Consider the following 18,989-nt stretch of genomic DNA (forward strand, 5'->3'; position numbering starts at 1 on the left):
CCTCAAATTGTGAACATTCTTCTTTGCTTACACAGGCTGCCTCACCTTCCTCATAAACAAGCGTCCTGTTGAAACCCCAGTGCAGGACCAACTGAGGTAGGAGCAGTCACATAATAGGGAAGGAAAAGGATCAACAGTTCAAATTAGAAGCCATCTGGACTCAAATTCTCAACACCACCTTGGACAAACAAATCCTGAGCTGTTGTACTCAGGGCATTTACTTCTGGGGGTACAGATCAAGAGGTCCAATGATAACTTGAAGACTCTCAGCTTCAGTTGAGGAATAAAAAACAGGATTGTTTTTACAAATTAGCTATCAAATTGGAGTTATTAACATAAAATTTTACCAAAACAACAACAATACCACAAAACACTTCTGATTATCAATTTGAAGCAGAGATTGGGGCTCAATAAACAGACTAATCCAAAAAATTTACCTACATTATACCTTTTAATCACCACAATAACTTGGAAGCTGAGAAAGAGTAAAGTTCAATACCTTGCCCCAGGTCACAATACTAGGAAATGGCTGACCTGGGATCTGAGCCAGGGTCCACCTCTGCCGTATCTTGTGATATTCCAAGGGAGTATGTGTAAGACTCATGAATAAAATTTATACAGAGGTGAATTTCAACTCAAAATATATTAAAAAAAAAATTTGTAGATTCTTGATGTAGTGGCTTCATATCTTTAGATTTTAGGTCCTGGGAGTATTGAAGAAGAAATTAACAAGTCATCTATCACAAATAGTATATGTGGCCTGAACTGTGTTTCTAAAGACTGTAAATTATTAAATCATTTAAGTTTAAAATATTCTTGTCTCATTCTAAAACCTTAGCTCTAAGGAACAAAATTCAGTCCAAGTAGCTTACATATAGTTTAATTTATCATAAAAAAATATAAGAATAAAAAAAAGTCTCATGGAAGCCAATAGGTAAAAATACAGAAAGGTCCCAAGGTGAATGAGGATGATGTCCAATTCCACTCTTGATAGACAGGCATATATTATATATATATACATATATATGTCTGTCTATATTATATATATAGTAAAATAAATATATATATTTCAAATTTATTTAGCATATGTATGTCAATTTTATCTGAATAAATGTTTAAAAAGGTGAATTTTATCTACCCTAGAAATAGTAATACAAATTTGTTTTTTTGATCTGCATACATAGGCAGATCTATCTCTATCTCTATCTCCTTCTCTATCTCTATCTGCCACTCTATCTATCTAGAGAACTCCATGTATTGGCACAGGTTACCAAATGGGGTCCCTGACAGGGTCTTATTCTCATCTCCTGAAATATAAACCTACAGTTACTTTTGTGTTGCTGGATGACAGCTCAGGCACCATGACCATAGAGTAACAAGGAGTTAGGGAAATACACAGCCCTTCCTCAGTTGGAGTCATGTATCTACCACTGGCACAACCATTGGTGATTGGAGAGTAGGGTCAGCTAATATTAACATGGCTTTCCAAAATCAGTACACCAACCAGGAATGAGCTGGGTGTGGGTAGTCCTTACAAAGTAGCATATGTGTGCTAGAGAGATTCCTAATTGAAGCTCAGCTTAGTTGGTACTCACACCTCTTTATCTCCCTGTTCTTTCAAGTCTCCTCAATACTCTATTCCCAGTCCAATTAAACCTCTAAATTCTAAAACTCTAAATTCCTATTGCAGAAAAGTAATTCAAGTGAGATAAGATAACTTTTTTATTAATTAATATATTTAACATCTTTATTGGAGTATAGTTGCTTTACAATAGTGTATTAGTTTCTGCTTTATAACAAAGTGAATCAGTCATTATTTGATTAGAAGTTATCATAAATTCCAAACATTGTTTCTTTCTATCCCTATTCAATGATATCAGCTTTGCCTCAGGATTAAACCAAATTGCCTCAGGATTAAAAAAAATAGATCTTACTATTTAACCCCTATGAACCTGAGTTGGGTAGAGAAAGAATTTTCATTTTATGTAGAAATGATGTGGTATTAAACCTTCTCTGCATATGCATGATGTAACTATTCAGTTTTTAATCTTTTGGTCACCAGCATTCCTCCAAATGGAGACTTTCATGTGAATCTGCCAGACCAGCAGGTTTTTGTTTTTGTTTTTTTTTAAGTAAGTGACAAATTTACACTGTCATCCCAGCATGACAGATGAGTCATATGATTTGAGTTCTTGTCCACCAATGGTCAGTGACAGATGTCATAAGTAAGTGATGGAAAAGATTTACATCAGTGCATGTGTTCTGATCAGACCCAGAACATCAAACAGATTGTCTTAGATTATTATATTTACCCTCTCTGCCATAGGCCTTTGTGTGTGTGTGTGTATCCATGTGATTCTCTACATCCTCTAGTACTTTTTCTTCTTCGTAAGTTGCTATTTTGCTTTCATTTAAAAAGATATGTTTGCTGGATATAGAATTATAGGTTTAAAGTGATTTTTATTAGTTTTTTTTTCCCCTAAAGTGTTGTTCCATACCTTTTTCAATTGTCTTGTTTTTTTTGAGAGTTTTCTTTTTGTATATTAAAAACTGAACTTGTAATTTCCAGTCTGACATACAAAGAGCTTGGATCCTAACAGAAACAACAACAAAAAAGCTGAAAAACTAAAAATCAACAACTCTTCTTAGATCCAACAGAGAATTAGGGTCATAGAACAAGTGACTGAAAACTGGAGAGATAGGCAGATATAGAGAATCACATTTTACCAAGAGCAGAACCACTGCTGGAGGGATACTTAAAGGGTAGTTGACTAACTGCTGGAGACTGAATATTGACTAGCTTGAGAGAGAAAATTTTATGGAGGCCTGACTTTGGAGACAACCCCACACGTTTGTGAGTTTTACCTCCAAGGGTTCCACCAGACTCTGTAAAGATTGGAGAAAAACTCCCTCCTGCTTCCAGCTAGAAGAAGGGAAAAGTAGCTATTGTGAAATAAACCTACACCTTTCTATATTCCTTGATAAATGCTTGCCCTCAAGGGAAACTATTTTATAAAATCTAATCAATGTTTGGGAATGGAAATATCCAAGTCCAGCCCCTTCTAGTGTTCCTTTCTTATCTAAAGAGTACAGTGGACAGCTGACAAGTACTTAGAAAGGTCACAGCACAGGTGATAGGATAATAGAATATTTCCTTTTCCCTTACATCTTATTATCACAACAATAAGGCTCCTGCATAATAACTGGATATTACAGCTGAAAAAAATTTCAAGGCTCAGACCCTATTTATGAAGTCCTTAGAAAAACACAAAGATGGCAGGGGAAACAAAAACTAGGTTACCAGAGAAAACTTTAGCCTCTGACACTTATGGCTACAGCAAACAATAAACAGAGCCTATCTCCTAGCCAGATAAATATAAAAACATACAATAAAGACCTATTTACCTTGTTTCCTTTTACCTGCTATATCATGTATAGCTTTCAACAAAAAATTACAAGTTAAGCTAGAAGGCAAAAATACAGTGTGAAGATATAGGGCATACATTAGAACCAGAGCCAGATATGACAGAGATTTTGAAATTACCAGACCAAGAACTTGAAATAACTATGATTAATATGCTAAAGACTATAAAACATGGATAATGTGCAAGAATGGATGGGTAATATGCATAGAGAGATGCAAACTTTAACAGAGTATCATAAAAAAAAAACCTGCTAGAAATCAGAAACACTCTGACAGAAATAAAGAATGCCTTTGATGAGCTCATAAGTAGATTGGATATAGCAGGAAAATAAACAGTGAAGTTGAGGATATAACAACAGAAACTTCCCAAAGTGAAATGCAAAGAGAAAAAAAAAAAGAATGGAAAAGATGGAAAAGAATATTTAAGAAGGCTGGAACAATTTCAAATGGTGAAATATACGTTCGATGAAAATATCAGAAGAAAGATAAAAGGATGCAGAAGAAAAATTTGAAGTAATACTGGCTAAGAACTTTCTTTTTTAAAAAAATTATTATTTATTTATTTATTTGGCTGTGTTGGGTCTTAGTTGCAGTACGTGGGATCTTTGTTGAGGCATGTGAGATCTTTTGTTGTGGTGTGCCGTCTCTTTGTTGAGACAATTGGGCTTCCCTCTAGTTGCAGTGCTCGGACTTCTCTCTAGTTGTGGCATATAGGTTTTGTCTTTCTAGTTGTGGTGTGTGGGCTCTAGGGAACCTGGGCTCTGTAGTTGTGGCGCATGGACTCCAGAACACATGGGCTCTGTAGTTTGTGGCACATGGGATCTCTCATTGAGGTGCATGAGTTCAGTAGTTGTGGTGTGCAGGCTTAGTTGCCTCACAGCATGTGGGATCTTAGTTCCCCAACCAGGGATGGATTCTGCCTCCCCTGAATCAGAAGGTGGATTCTTTACCACTGGACTACCAGGGAAGTTCCAGAACTTTCTAATATTTTTGACAGACACAAAGACAAGAAGCTCCAAGAACACCAAGTAAGATAAATACTAAAAAAATCTACACCTAAGCATTTTAAAGTTAAACTTCAGAACATCAAAGACAAAGAAAATATTTAAAGAGGCCAGGATGGGGACAGGGGCAATAAATACCTTACCTATGGAGAAACAAGAATAAAAATTATTCCAGGCTTCTTTTCAGGCACTATACAAGCAAGAAGAGAGTGGAGTGAAATATTAAAATGTGAAAAGAAGAAAAATCCTAGAAATCTAGATTCAGCAAAATTACCTTTCAAAATTGAGAAGAAATAAAGGTAAAATTAAATTTAAAAAAATCTTATTCATAAATGTCCTATTAGATAATAGTTTGTTCCAAATAATAATTGAAATAATATTTTAGATGATTATGGTTAAGTGAAACACATGTCACCAATATTATAAGAGGTGAGATGAAGAAATTTGAAATAAGGTCCCTGAACTAATCATGATGTGGTATAGTTTTATTTGAAAGTAGATTTAAATTAGCTGTAAATGAACATTGCAAACTCTAGGACAACCAGTAATAACATTTTGAGAAATATAATTAATATGCTAAGAGAAGTGAGAAATTTGAATCACATAAAATGCTCAATTAAAAACAGAATGCAGAACAAAATGAACAAGAAACAAAAAAATCAGACAGGACAACAAATAGAAAATACAGTAGTAACAAATGTAGTAAATATTAAAGCAACTTTATCAATAATCATTTTAAAAATAAATGGTCTTAATATACATATAGAGACTATCAGAATGGATTAACAAAACAAAACAAAAAATGTATATGTTGTCTACAAGAAACCTACTTTAATTTTAAACACAGGGATGGAAATATTATACTAACACTAATCAAAAGAAATCAGGAATAGCTATATTAATTTTAGACAAAGCAGATTTTAGTGTAAGAAAAATGATCAGATATAAAGAGAACATCACATATGGATAAAGGGGTCAATTCTTCAAGTAGGCATACAATTCTTAATGTGTGTGCACTCAGCAACTGTACATCAAAATGAGTGAGGAAAAACATGATAGAACTGAAAGGAGAAATAGACAAATTCACTATTATAGTTGGAGACTTTAAGCCCTAATATTTGTAACTGACAGATCCAGGAGCAGAAAATCATTAACTATATAGTTGAAATGAAAAGTACCATCAATCAAATGAATCTAATTGACATTTATAAAATACTTCATTCAACAATATCAAAATACATGTTCTTGTTAAGCTCACATGAAACATTCCCCAAAATAGACTACTTCCTGAATCATAAAATACATCTTAGCATATTTAAAAGAGTAGAAATCATATAAAGTATATTCTCAGATGACAATAGAATTAAACTAAAAATTATAACAGAATGAAGCTAGAAAATCCCAAAATATTTAGATATGAAACAACATACTTTGAAGTAATATATGGGTAAAGGAGGAAGTATCAGGGAAACTTTAAAAAGTATTTTGAACTAAATGAAAATGAAAATACAACTTTTCAAATTTTGTGTGATACAGAAAAAGTAGACAGATAAATTTATAATATTAAATTTACATATATCATAAAAGATGAGAATCTAAAACCAATAATCTAAACTTCAACATTAAAGAAATTTGAAAATGTAGAGGAAATTGAATCCAAAGGAAACAAAAAAATAATAAAAAATCAGAATAGAAGTAAAGAAATTGCAAACAGAATATTAATAGAGAAAATAAATGAAACAAAAGCTGGTTGTAGAAAAGAGAAATAGAATCCATAAAACTTTAGCCAAGCTAAACAGGAAAAAAAAAAAAAAAAGCAGAAGATACAAATTACTAGAAATGATAATTCTGGGGCCAACACAAATCATCTCCTGGTCATTAAAATAATAATAAAGGAAGATTATGAACAACTCCTTACCCCAAATTTGATGTTAGATGAAATGGACCAGTTCCTTGAAAGTTATTATCATGAATAAATATTTGACTTTAGTAAGCCAGGGATGGAAGGAACTTCTTCAACTGGATAAAGACCATCTACAAAAAAAACAGGGCTTCCCTGGTGGTGCAGTGGTTGAGAGTTCGCCTGCTGATGCAGGGGACACGGGTTCGTGCCCCGGTCCGGGAAGATTCCACATGCCGCGGAGCAGCTGGGCCCGTGAGCCATGGCCGCTGAGCCTACGCGTCCGGAGCCCGTGCTCCACAACGGGAGAGGCCACAACAGTGAAAGGCCCGCATACTGCAAAAAAAAAAAAAAAAAAAAAAAAACCTAGAGGTAACATCATACTTAATGGTAAGACACTAGTTGTTTTCCCCCTACAATTTTAACTAATTCAAAAAGACAAGAAAAGGAAATAAAAGACATATAGACTGGGAAGTAAGAAATAAATCTTTTTTCACAGATGATATGATTGTTTATGTAAAAAAATCCCAAAGAATTGACACACACAAACAATATCCCCTTGAACTAATAAGCAGTTATAGCATAGTTGCAGGATATGAGGTCAATATATAAAAGTCGATTTGTTTCTTATATGGCAGCAATAAACAATTGAATTTGGAATTAAAAACACAACACTGTTTTCATTAGCAATAACAAAAATTTGAAATAGATATAACTCTAATAATATATGTACAAATCACAGAGCTGTATGAGGAAAACTATAAAACTGATGAAATAAATCAGAGATCTAAATAAATGGAGAAATATTCCATGATCATGGATATAGATACATTATTAGGAGTCTATTCTTTCTAACTTGATCTATAGATACAATACAATCCCAATCAAAAACCTAGCAATTTATTTTGTGGTTATCAATAAACTAATTCTGAAGTTTATATGGAAAAGCAAAAACCCAGAAAAGACAAGACAATACAGATTGTATGAATTCAAGTCTTATTATAAAACTACAGTGATCAAGACTTTGTGGCAATAGTGAAAGACTAGACAAATACATCAATTGAACAGAATGGGGGTCCAGAAATAGAATCACACAAATATAGTCAACTTATATTTGATGAAAGAGCAAAGGCAGTTTTATGGAAAAAGGAAAGTAATTTTAACACCAGTAACCCTGTAAGACTAAACAAAATATTATAAATTATCCATTCAACAGTTGTTAACAAGATACCAAAGAAAAATATTTAAATATTGATTTGCCTCTTCTAGTAAGAAAAAATACATATTTTGAATATACTTCCAATGCAACATTTATGCTTGAGATATGGTGATGTCACTTCACCATATCTTGTGAAGGGACTTAATGTCTAAATTTTATGATAGCAAAATTGGCCTGGTCTGGCATTTTTGCTGCTATGCAAATAAATTGAACTTTCTAGAAGTGGCCCTTTAAGGCATATTAATCCCTCTTGGGTCTTAATCTTGCAAATGAAATACCTACTGGTTGATGTATATTTACAGACAAATGGCTCACTTAGTAGATAGGTCACTGAGAGCTCAGAGAATTTGATTAGGAGTGTAGTGCTATATTAAAAAAAATACATTTTAATTCCATATGCGTATACACTCAGTATAAGTAATCAAAATGATAAGAATGACTACTATGTATTGCATCCCATGATTCAGATATTTTGTTCACAGTTGACATATGTTGTCATATTTAATACAGAAAAACACCATGGGATAGGTATCCCTATCTGAATTTTGTGAATTAGAACTCTAGCCTAATGTAGGTTAAGCTCCAAAGTCCCACAGGAACTAATAAGCAGAGGAACAAGAATCTGAACATAGATTATTATTTGACTCTAGTTGATGCTCATTATAATCAGTTAGAGAAAATTCTATTGGAAGAAGGATGTTAAAAATAAAGCAATGTTCATCATATTAGCTATTTTCACAATACCTCTGCATAATTAGAGCTCTATAAAATTTAGTGATATACAACAATAAACATTTCACTCGTTTCTGTGGGTCAACTAGAATATGACTAATTAAGCAGAGCTCAACTTTGCTCGGTTCCAAGTTGCATGTTAGATCATAATCTACTTTATGTAACTCTTATGCTCATTAGGATGGTGAAATGCAGACAGCTAGAAAAATTAAGCACTGCTGCACAGCTATTTGGAGCTTCTCTTTGTTGTCCATTCCATTGGCTAAAGTAAGTTACTGGCAAAGCCCAAAATCAAAAGCAAAGGAAAGTATACTTTCCATTGTGGTCAACCAGAAGGAAATGAGTATTTGCTATATAATAATCTAATCACACACACACACACACACACACACACTACCCTCACCCAATCCCCTAGGTACATATTGCCTATGGGTGCCATTTTCTTTCTAATCAAAGAGTCATTGCTCAACTAAATCACCCAATCTTCTTCCACTGTCTCCCTGGCATTTAGTTAGCTTCTTTGAGTTTGAGAGTCCAGATTCAACAACCATCATAGTTATAATTTATTTAAAAAAAAAAGAATAAATGTGTCCTGCTGGGCTTAATTACTCATATTATAGTTGAAGAAGAAAAAAATTGATACCACTGGAGAGATATTAAAGACACTAATGACTTAATTTTATAACTAAAAAAAATTTTTTAAAGGAGTGGGGGTGAAGATAGATTCAGCCTGAAGTTGGAGTAATTATTTAAAGCCAGAGATATAGGATGTAATATTTTTGGCTATTTAGATGTCAAAACTGTCTCCTCATAAGCACAAATAAGCATTGTCATATTTGCTAATCGATACAGTCTACATAATTTGATAATGTGATTATTTTCTTTGCAGGATATTGGCTTTGTGGTGCCAGACTAAAAGACATATAGGTATGGGGTCACTCAAACCAAGAGGTAGGGGTAGGGATTCATCCATTTAAGACCTTTAAGAACTGACTTCTAAATTAATATATAATGCCTGTGTGTGTTCCTAACACCTAAATCCAGAAGGGGAATAGTAATTTTAGGAGATTACACACTCAGGATCACAGCATGATGAGCAATCCTTTCTCGGTAATAGAAATATTTGCTTTATAAAATTACTGAATGGTTTTAAAAGTCACGTGGCAAACCAGTTTGTCTTATGTGAGTGAGAGCCAATTTAGAAAAGCTGCCTGTGCCTTCCACTACCACATGTCCTGCCTTAAAAGTTATTTCTTAGTACTCAAAACAAACACTTGGGAAGATTCTGAGATGATCAGATACGTTCTCAATTTTCATTGCCATCTGAATGCAGAATCCAAAACAGCACTATTTCTTCAAAAAAGCTATTCCTGGAAAACAGAGAGTTGGGGTTGAATTGAGGAATGCTCTGATTTAATGCTTACTCTGATCTCATCGTAATTCCAACCAATCTAAGGCAGGGAAGAGAAAGGGATCCTTTCTAGACCTCAGAATTCAGTCCAAGCTTAGTCATCAACCATATGATATGGTATAGATTCAATTTATGAATTTTTAAAATTTTGTTATTCAAAACAAGGAAGTTGCTAAGGACACTTGTCACTGAGTCTGCCATTCTCAGGCTCTATGCAAGACTATAGTAAAAGCATATGAAAATGAACAATTTTGTTGTGAGGTTATTGTAATGATGAAGACAGGACAGGATTTTCCTTAGAACAGACTGAAACTTTGTTACTATCCACTCTGGAAAGATGAAAAATTAAAGTTTATAAAATTATGAAGGAGACTAAGAGTATGGACATGGCATCATGGAAGTCTGAAAGACGTGATAGGGAGCCGGAGAAAGAGATGCATAGCTATTAATACTTAAAGGATATAAGTTTTACCTAAATTATATGCTCTACCAAGCAGCAGTTACACACATAAAATTTATCATACAGGGAGTTCAGGCTTGAAGTTGAACTCCCTGTATGATATGAACTCCCTGTATGATATGAACTCCCTGTATGAACTCCCTGTATGAAACTTATCATACAGGAAGTTCAGGCTTGAATTTATAAGTTCAGACATTATAAATTACTAAGAATAACTTGCCTAGGTTTGTAGCTATTTTAGAATTTCTTTTGAGCAATTGTTTTCATCGAGTCAAAGATTCATGCTTCAGTATTTATTCCCCATTGACCCTCCTCGTCTCCCCAACACCACCACACTTGTACCTTATAAGTAGTGTCATGTAGTGATAATCTGAAATCCCTATTGTGGTTGAACATTATACATTAATCTTTTGCTAACTGATATTATGATCAACTTAATACAGTGTTTTCTGCTCTATAGGTGCAGGATGTGGGGGAGAGACATAAATGTTAAAATGTGTATCTAAGTATGTAAGATGCTTCCAGCATCAAAGGAAACAGGAAGGGGTAAGGACAATGTGAATCAGTTCATGACTTGGTTGGCAAAAAACAAACAAACAACAACATAAAATCCCCACAAAAACACATTTCTGGAGTCAGCAAGATAGGGATATAGGAATTTCTAGTACTCGTCTCCTCCCAGAGGTATCATTGAAGAAATATCTGCCCATGAAAATGCCTTCACAGGAACTAAGGATTCCAGGAGTTAGGGACTGCATCACTTGGGTGGAGCACAGATAACAGACACATTAAAGAAAGTAACAAAGATAAGTTCACATTACCTCTGTGACCCCAACTCCAGACCCAGTCAGCCCAGCATGGAGAGAGACACCTTCCACTTGACTTCACTGCAAGGAGCCCAGCACCAGGCCTGCACCAGCAGCACTGGCTCCTATGATGTCAGGCTCCCAGCCCACCCCAGCACCAGTCAGGCCCCCATAGTTCCAGGGCCCAGGTGGTCTCTTGTGGTCCTAAATTCACAGCCTACCACAGTACCAGGCTGACCATCATGGACCCAGCCTCCAGACCAGCTCCCAGAGACCTAGAATCCTCCTCTGTCTCAGTGCTAGGCCAGTCCTCATGGACACAGACTCCACCCTTGCAGATGCAGGCTTCAGACCCACCCTAGAGCTAGGCTGGCTCTCAAGAACCCAGGCTCCCAGCCTGCACCAACACCCCAGTCTGCCTTGCAGACCCAAATGCCATGGAGACCTAGAGTAATCAAAACAGTATGGTACTAGCATAAAAACAGACACATAGACCAGTGGAAAAGATTGAGACCCTAGAAATAAACCCATGCATATATGGTCAACTAATTTTTGACAAAGGAGCCAAGAATATATAATAGGGAAAGGCTAATCCCTTCAATAAATGGTATTGGCAAAACTGGATAATCACATGTAGAAGAATGAAACTGGACCACTATTCACTCAAAATAGACTAAAGACTTACATATAAAATCTAAAACTATAAAACTCCTGGAAAAAAAGCATAGGAAAAAGTTCTCAGCCTTGGTGTTAGCAATGATTGTTTTAGATATGACAAAAGTGCAAGCATCAAAAGCAAAAATAAACAAGGAGACTATATCAAACTAAAATGCTTCTGCAAAGCAAAGTAAACAATAGAATTAAGAGGCAACCTACTGAATGGGAGAAAATATTTACAACCTGTATATCTGAAGTATAAAGAACTCATACAACTCAATATCAAATAAATAAATAAATACATAAATAAATACATAAATACATAAATAAAGTAATGCAATTTAAAAATGGGCAGGGGACTTGAATAGGTATTTTTCCAAAGAAAACATATGAATGACAAACTGGTACAGGAAAAAGTTCTCAGCATCACTAATAATCAGGGAAATGCAAATCAAACCACCAGATACTATCTTATACCTGTTAGCATGGCTATTATCAAAAAGACAAGATTGGCAAGGATGAGGAGAAAAGACAACATTTATGTACTGTTGGTGGAGATATAAATTTGTATGGCCACTCTAGAAAGCAGTATGAAGGTTCCTTAAAAAGCTAAACGTGCATCCAAACATCACATTCTGGTTATATATCCAAAAGAAATGAATCAGGATCTAGAAGAGATATCTGCACCTCCAAGTTCAGTGCAGCATTAGTCACAATAGTTAAGACATGGAAACAACCTAAGTGTCCATGGAAAGATGGATGAATAAAGAAAATGTGAAATATTTATCTCTCTTTATCTACATAGATATAGATAGATATAGGTATAAATACACACAATAGGTTTTCTGCCCTAAAAAAGAAGGAAATCCTGCCTTTTTGTGACCATGTGGATGGACCTTTAGGGCATTATGCTAAGTCAAATAAGTCAGAAAAGACAAATACTGTATGACCACATTTATACATGGAATCTAAAAAAGCTGAACTCATAAGTAGTAGAGTCTGAGGGGTGGAGGAGATACTGATCAAAGAGTAGAAACTTCCAGTTACACAATGAAAAAGCAGTAAGACTCCAAGTTCCAGATAAAAGCTCTCAGTCTTTATAATTATAACTCCTGGGATCCTCCTATATTCCTTCACATATATTCTTCCCATAATTATTTCCACAGCTGCAAAATGGGTCTTTGGCCAATAAATGCTTCCTCCCTATGGGATGAATTTCCTTTTCCTGGTGTTTCCTATCAAGATCAAGTCTATTTTTTTTCTTTTCTTTCCTTTTTTTTCAGATACCACTGAAATAATGTGTTAATATAGAATGTTTTGTGTACATAATAAAAAGAGGTAGTTGAAAGCTCCCTGAAATTTGAGGGAAAGAACTTGGAGTGTCCTTTACATGCTATGTAATTAAGGAAGACAATGTCCTCTTCTGTTTAAAGAGGACAATAATACTGGATCATTTAAACTTCCAATTTGTTCTTCAGGTCAAATAAACTAACCAACCTTATTTTTTTTTTGCATTTTCTACAGTAAACGTTCATTAATTGATTATAAAAAAGCATTTCTAAAAATAACTCAGCTCAAATGCAACCTCCACTCAGAAGGCTTCTTTAGACTTTCCAACTCATACTCAAATATTCCCACATATCCCCTCATTCAGATTTGGGGCACCATTGATGACAAGCACATTTTCTCTTCAACCCTGCATTTCCTCCCAAATCCACAGGGCCCAGGATGAAGAATCCAGTCTTAAGTGTACATGCCAAACAAACAGTACACTCACCTACTTTAAAAACACCCAGGATGTTTTGCCCTGAATTTGAAGCAGCACATGTGGCCTGGTCCATTCTGGTTTCAAGTTCAAAGGTATCAGGCAGGTCCCTGATTTAGCAGCTAACTTCTTTCAAGAGCTCCTTGGTCCCCTCAGACATGGGAATCCTGAATTTCTGGGGGATATGCTGCTCCATCTTTGCATTATCTAGCAGCACCTCACCAACAGGGAGATCTTGGTCAGGACCTCAGGAGTTCCTTCTTGATCTCAGAGTCCATGAAAGTGATTCTTTCTATCATTGCCCAGATGATAATGCCCAGGGCAAAGATGTTGGCCTTGGCTGTGTAGCATCCCTCCTAGAGTTCAGGGGGTTATTTAGAAATCTAAGCTGCAGGCTTAGGGAAGTCAGTATTTATCCACATTCACATTTGTGTTGTCTTGATTTCTCTCTTTGATTTGGGGAGGTGGGGGAGAGGGGGCAGCCCACCACAGACTTTGCTTAGTTCAAAGTCTGCCACCTTGAGGATGGGGGTGCCAGACCTCTCCGTGTTGAGCTTGTCCTCCAGCTTTGATCCCTGTGCATGATGTAGTCTGAAGGCACTGGTGGTCCTGAGCTGTAGCATGAAGCTTTGTTGGTGGCTGGGTCCAGCCTCCAGGACAGGACAGACTAATTCAGGCCTCCACGTTCACATAAGTCCATGACAAGGCAGAGGTAGCAAGGCTCCTCAGCATAACCCAGGAGCCTTTCTTCTTTGACGGAGGTCTCCAACAGGCGCAAATAAAGCCGTGCGCTCTTGTAGCCACTACTCACACACGTACTGGTCAGTCACACTGTGTGACACACTCCTCAAACTGCACAAGGTTCTGGTGGTACCGCTTGAGGCTGGTCAGGGCACAGAATTCTGCCAGCACCTGCTCCAAGTTCTCCAGGCTGTCACAGCAGATGTTCTTGACCTCTGTGAGGGCCTCGCTGTCTCCTAATCCACACAGTAGCTGCTGCACCTGATCTCTGCCAACAGGCTGTAGTGGCCACCAGCTGCTGCCCTCCACCACCGTTGTGCCAGCTAGACTTGCCTGGGGCCTCGGCCTCCACTGGATGCAAAATTTCATGAAAAGATATGTTAAATTAAAGAAAAATAATTTTTTAAAAGTTCATTCTTTATTAGCCATAGCTTTCATGACAGTGTGAGTGTAACTTTAATATGAATTAAAAATATGAGTTATAGCTCTGCAAAGATGATTAAAATCATCATTTCCATTTGCTTCTATCTAAGCCCTATTGTAGCATGAAGAATCCCACCTGCCTCATTCCTTCCTACTTGAACAGATGGATCATAAATGTGTGGGCTCACTGAGGTACATTTAGTCCCATCCCATTACACCTGCTGGCCAAAGGAGAGATACAAAACAGCCACTATCCAGTTCATAGATTTATAACCATCCAAGAGAATGTTTCTGCAGGCCTTGCTGGCTAGTTGGGTTTGTCCTTGGCTTGTTCCCAATAATATACAAGTCAATTATAGTAATTGCTGACCATTAGGTATCACATGTATGCAGGCCTAAAGAACTATATTATGCCTATGAGTCGATGAAGAAAATGGATCCCTTATACGCAAAACGTGAGGAATATATACATATTTTTAAACTCTTAGTTTGAAAAAATGGTCAAGAAATGGGTTTTGTTCAAAAGGACCATAAATTAATAGGGTATGTGAGATACGCAATCTCATTTTCAGGGATTCTGTGTAATTTACCCCCAGGAACATCATTTGCATGTGAAAACATGTATTCATAAGTATGTTTATGGAAGTTTACCCTCTGTCATGGATGACAAATGGTTGGAAATAACCAAAATCTGTATCAACGAGGGACTGGATAAATAAACTATGGTATATGTATACAATAAAAAAATATGTTTATGGTCTTCCCTGGTGGCACAGTGGTTGAGAGTCCGCCTGCCAATGCAGAGGACACGGGTTTGTGCTCTGGTCCGGGAAGATCCCACATGTCGCGGAGTGGCTAGGCCTGTGAGCCATGGCCACTGGGCCTGTACGTCCGGAGCCTGTGCCCCGCAACGGGAGAGGCCACAACAGTGAGAGGCCCACGTACAGCAAAAAACAAAACAAAACAAAAAACTATGTTTATGTCAATAATTATGAGTAAAATTGAAGTTTGTGACAGGTAAATTTGTCAATGATATATATTTGACTGAAAAGGCATATTGCATAAATTGTCTACTATAGTACAACTAAGTTAATACTTGAAGGCTGTATGTGTGTGTGTGTGTGTGTGTGTGTGTTAGTAGATATCAAGAATTCACTAAAATGTTAATTACAATGAAAGTTTGGTGACTTTTTATTTCTTTCTGTCTTTGTTTTTCTATCTTCTCTGTGCTTTCTGGTATGCTATTTACATTATTTCAGTATATATCACATTTACCAGAAATGATAAATCTCATTTTAAATCATGCTAAACTATATCTCTGTATATGAGGAACACGGGCATTTTAATTCATTCATTCAACAGTTCCAAATGTCTGATATGTTATAGAGGCCAGTTTCCTTATTATTCCTTAAACCTGTCATGGACTAATACAATAGAATGAACCATAACAAAACATGTGAAATACAATATAAATGAGTAGCTGAAACCTGATCACACATATTTAGGTGTCATGGAAATATTCAGTTGCTATAAAAAATGTCTATAGTCTTACACTCAGTTTCTATATTTATCTAATTGCTAAATGGTAACACACATTTTTTGATTCAACCCAAGTCTGCAGATCACACTTAGAGAGCCACTGCTGTAGAAAATATGGTAGTGATTAAGGGAATCAAAGAATGACATTAAAAAGAGACCATTTAATTAATGAGGATAGGCCAGTCTATGCTGAGCTTAAAAATAAGCCATAAAATCCCGATGGCTTAAACTAATTTCTAATGATGATTTCTCAATCATTCAGAGCCCATTGTGGTTCAAGCCATGGTGCTCTATCTTAGAGCTCATACCTTCTGAAACATTTGGCTTATGGATCCTCATGACAGAGGGAAAGAGAAATGAAGGAGGAATAGCAGTTCTTTATTACCTCTGATAGTAAGGAATGCATGCCATTGCTGTTCTCAGTCCATTAACCAGAATTAGTCATATGACCGCAAACTAAGTACAATTTAGGCTGAGATATATGAGAAGAAGTAGATATTTAGTGAGCATTAACTTCATTGAGAAGTTGTTCACCTGAGTTACCTGGCACTGTGAAGATCATAAAGATTATAAGGGAGTTGAGACTCAAACTCAGGTTTTTGTTTGTTTGTTTGTTTGTGTTTTTAATAGTGATCTTGGGGTCGTCTTATTTATTTATTTTTATTTTATTTATTTTTGGCTGTGTTGGGTCTTCGTTTCTGTGCTAGGGCTTTCTCTAGCTGTGGCAAGCGGGGGCCACTCTTCATCGTGGCACGCAGGCCTCTCACTATCGCGGCCTCTCTTGTTGTGGAGCACAGGCTCCAGATGCGCAGGCTCAGTAGTTGTGGCTCACGGGCCCAGTTGCTCGGTAGCATGTGGGATCTTCCCAGACCAGGGCTCGAACCTGTGTCCCCTGCATTAGCAGGCAGATTCTCAACCACTGTGCCACCAGGGAAGCCCAAACTCAGGTATTTTTTATTCCAAATTTAACATATATTTGTGCCAATCTAGATAAATGAGGTTATGCTGAGTAAAATATTCATGCCCCAATCTCAGGAGCTCAGCACATGATGTTTATTTCATGCACCATTCAGGGTCTTGCAGTCTCACTGTGTGTGTTTCCAGGGTGACAAGAGGAAGAGAAGAAAGTGCTGAGAGAAATCACACTTATTCTCTATGTTCTGGCCTAGGATAGATACTTGTCATTTTTTCCTGAGTCAGTTGGCAAGAACTGGACACATGAACATGCCAGTGCAAGAATACTGGGCTTTGAGGGAAAGGCACATGTATGTTTGGCAAGCAGTGTATGGATATATGCATATTCTATAACATTCAACTAAATCAAACCAGCTTTCAATCGTTACTTACAGTTTGGATATTTCTTTTCAATTGCAGGTATTTTAGAATGGTTAAATAGAATCTGTAAAGTTCCTTTGTTCTTCTTTATCTTTCACCCTTGCAAATTTATGTATCTACCAAAAGCCAGTTCAGCCATTTTTCCCTAAATTGTTCAATCCTGTTGGGGGGAAAAAATCATTCAAAACTGTAAATAGTTATTTGAAAGGGAAATAATAGTCAAATTTGTCAATCTAAAAATGTGTATAGATTTATCCTCATAGTACCTTCTTTAGGTTTCCAATGATAAAAATGAAAACAGTGACACGCCTAACTATTGTTCTCCTTTTTCATCAACAAAGAAATGTATCATTCTGTTTGCTCTAAAGTGGACTAGAAAATATATGTGGGTACTCACTTATCAGAAAATACCTTTATCTGAGTGAGGTTGTATATGACATTCATTCTTGGAGAACCCTCCAAAAGAATACTCAAAGAATGTATATTTTAATTAACTGAAGAGTAGAGAGAGTGATTTGTTCCAGCTGACATAGACTTTCACCAGTGTGAGCCAGGAGGAAGGACTGGTGATGTCTTCAGACAACCATTAGTCCATGAGTATAAGAGTTAGATTGAAGTCATCACAAAGGCCATGTGTTTGAGTTAGATTGAAGTCATCACAAAGGCCTGTTCTTTACTTAAAATATCCATATTTCATCAGAAAATATGAGTTCAAAAATAAAGGTAAGCTGTAGGAAAATGGCACCTGAAGTTGTAACTATGACAACAGATCACATAGAACTTGTCAAGACCTTGCAAAAGAGGGTTTTGGCTTTCAGTCCTCCTTATCAAAATTCTGTCTGAGGTGACTTCCATCTGTCTTGGTAGGTATGTGGATAAAATTACCAGTTCTCTATTAGCATATGTCTTAATTCTCAGATGTTTGTTTATGGGGGAAATTAACGTGGCATGAAACTTGCAATTAGTTTTTTATACTGTTAATGACAGGTTCCCATAAAATGCATTGAAATATGGAAAGTAATGGCATTAATAAGGTATACAGATGCTCAGACTCAGATCTGAAAAAAAAAAAAAAGAAAGCCAAATCAGTGGAGTTTACTGGTTAAAAATAAAGCCATATGACAGGATCAGTAGGAATTTTGCAATTGGCCATCCATTTAGTAACTTGAGTATTAAGGAGTTATTTCTGGCCAAAGTCTTTGATATAAATTGACCCTCCTGCTTAAATAATGGGAAGGTTACTTTTACCTGTCCATGTGTATATTGTTATGGTGTGAACTTCAGTTTATATTCTATTGAAAAACTACTCTGGACTTGGTTTGAAAGATAAACATATAAGTACAGCCTGGTTCCTGCCCTGTTTCCTGACAGGTTATAGGAGTGATTCCTATAGGTCATTGCACATTAGACATACCTGAGAAGCATTTTCACAAATAGAGAACCCAAGGACCCTCTCATCATAAATTCTTACATAGGTTGTAATTCATTAACCCTTTTTCTTTTTTTAACATCTTTATTGTAGTGTAATTGCTTTACAATGGTATGTTAGATTCTGCTTTATAACAAAGTGAAT

General features: G+C 36.2%; 1 pseudogene; it reads right to left on the minus strand.

Moving 5' to 3' along the window:
* Nucleotides 1-13,259: 13,259 nt before the first annotated feature.
* On the minus strand, nt 13,260-14,488 carry LOC113631958 (serine/threonine-protein kinase 35 pseudogene; annotated as a pseudogene).
* Nucleotides 14,489-18,989: the final 4,501 nt, after the last annotated feature.

This window comes from Aethalodelphis obliquidens, unplaced genomic scaffold, assembly GCF_003676395.1.
Source record: "Aethalodelphis obliquidens isolate GAN/ISIS:26980383/991018 unplaced genomic scaffold, ASM367639v1 scaffold35, whole genome shotgun sequence".
NCBI lineage: Eukaryota > Metazoa > Chordata > Mammalia > Artiodactyla > Delphinidae > Aethalodelphis > Aethalodelphis obliquidens.